Raw genomic sequence first — 2500 nt, forward strand, 5'->3', positions numbered from 1 at the left:
TGTGTGTGTGTGTGTGTGTGTGTGTGTGTGTGTGTGTGTGTGTGTGTGTGTGTGTGTGTGTGTGTGTGTGTGTGTGTATACTTGGATGTGCTTATTTAAAGCATACAGGTAGACATCATTTTCAAAGTAACATGGTTATTTGGTATGTGTGTGTGTGTTTGTGTTTGTGTTTGTGTGAATGTTTGTGTGTGTGTGTGTGTGTGTGTGTGCGCACACAGACACACGCACATCCATGTGCGTGTGGTACACACATCCTTTGTGTAAAGTGTGAGTGGATGGTGGTCTTTGTATGCAAATAAGTTGATGTACAGTGTTTGTTGTAAAAATCTGTGGCTGGCTCTGCTTCCATTCGGCTGTGGCTTGTGTGTACACATCGGTACAGTGTGTGCGTGTGTGTGTGTGTGTGTGTGTGTGTGTGTGTGTTTGTGCGTGTGTGTGTTTGCGCTCCCCTCTGTTCTCCTGACAGCTCGACAGCTCTCTCCTCCTCTTCTCTGCAACTCAATAAGCCTGTGCTGCTGCCATGGCTTAGCCACGGGACGCCATAGCAACAGTGCTCTGGCCAGGCCCACCGTGGAGTCACATTCACACTCAGTGCAACCTTCCTACCCCCCCTTACCCTTCCTACCCCTCCTACCCCCCCCCCCCCTACCCCTCCTACCCCCCCTACCCCTCCTACCGGGCCCGTATCACTGATGCCTGCTGAGACAGGTGTTGGCAATACGACGAGAAGACACAGAGAGGGAATACCACAGTGGATTCTCTTTCCCTTTCTTAAAGGAATAATTCAACATGACAATATGATATTCAAAAACATTTAGCAATTGGTTGTTTCAAATGCTATTTCTGAAGTGCTCATTCTGAGGCTTAGATAGCGACACAGTTTGTATTGAACTGGAGTCCCAAAATGCACTGTTCTCCTCCACCACCATCTTCGTCTTTCTCTCCTGCGCCCGCCTACGTACAATCTGTGTGGCTCTATCAACCGGCGCACGTTGATAAGGTGCCGTGCCACCTGCCCCAGCTGTTTGCTGTCTGCATTTCCAGCACTGAATCTCCACAATGAGAAGAGTTACACGCCGTCTTGATATCGCTAGCTAGCAGCTGTCAACCCAAGCCGTCCTAACGCGCACTGCCTAGACAAGTGAAGTCTAGGAAAAATGGAAATAGATGACAGGAGGATGCCAAAAGAGTTTACAGGAAAATATGTAAAAAGGCTACAATACAAAAACAGTGAGCAGAAAAAAACGATAAAAGTCATTTGGTGATTCTTAATACCTTTATACACACATCCTGCACGCACACATACATACACACACACACACACACACACACACACACACACACACACACATTCTTTACTCTTTATTCCTTACTGTTTTTATCCCTTACTGTTCGAAAAATTCTGGCTTTGTTTTACTTGAGCACGGTCGTGCAAATAAAGTTAGTCTAAATCGAAAGAGAGAGGCGACAGTCCACAATCTCTTCCCAGAGACCTGAGTATCTCTCTCCTGTTCTCTCGCAGATGAGGGGAAGTTGTTGTAAAGCTCATGACACAATGCTGTAAAATCCTTTCAAAGAATCTTAAATCCTCTCGCCTCTGGGCACTGTGTGTGTCAGGCGAAGCTGCCAAATGTCTTTCATTTTCTGAAACTAATCTTTTAAATAAAGTTTGAGGAGCTTGAGTGAACGTGCTGCCGCAGACACTTGCAGCGCTCGCTGGCAGCGACTTAATCAGACAACCAAAAAAGACTACTGTTCAGTTTGTGGGTTTTAGGTAACAAATAAGAGTGAGCTGCAACTGTCATTAGGCTTTGTGTTACATCTTATTGTCGTTAAATTGCACATTTCATTTCCAGACTCCAGTTACTTTTTTTTTAGACTTTTACAAAGTGTGACTGATTCCACGTATTTCGAAGGTTGGCATGTATGTGGCAAGTCTCCTTGGTGTGTGTGTGTGTGTGTGTGTGTGCGTGCGTGCGTGTGTGTGTGTGTGTGTGTGGGTAGCGATGTAAGCTATAAAAGCACTTGGGGACATGGCTTCCTGCTGCTATGTCTCACACCGGCCTGACTTATTTTTCCAGACCAACATTTCACCCCAAGATAAACAGCAAATGGAGGACAAAGGACCGGCCACACACAACAACAGTACACCTGCATATGAAAGAAATCACACACAACAAAAATCCAGAAAACAACAGGAAGAAAAAAAACTTGAGAAAAAAGTCACCCATTCTGAAATGACAAAAATAATACAGTGTCGGTTGGTTGCGTTTTACCCCCGCAGAGCTGCAAAGAGAGTCTGGCCTCCTGCTGGGTGGGACCTTTAGACCTGTGGCGATGCTTATCGACTGACAGAACCCCATCATGGGGTTAGGAGGTGGGTGGCACACGGCACAAAATGGGTGAAACCGCACCGTGGACCACAGGCTAAAGATGGCAGCTGTGTGTGTGTGTGTGTGTGTGGGTGTGTGTGTTTGGATGGTGTTGGGGAGTGGGATGT

This window comes from Micromesistius poutassou (assembly GCF_964030765.1).
Source record: "Micromesistius poutassou genome assembly, contig: SCAFFOLD_5757, whole genome shotgun sequence".
Lineage (NCBI taxonomy): Eukaryota > Metazoa > Chordata > Actinopteri > Gadiformes > Gadidae > Micromesistius > Micromesistius poutassou.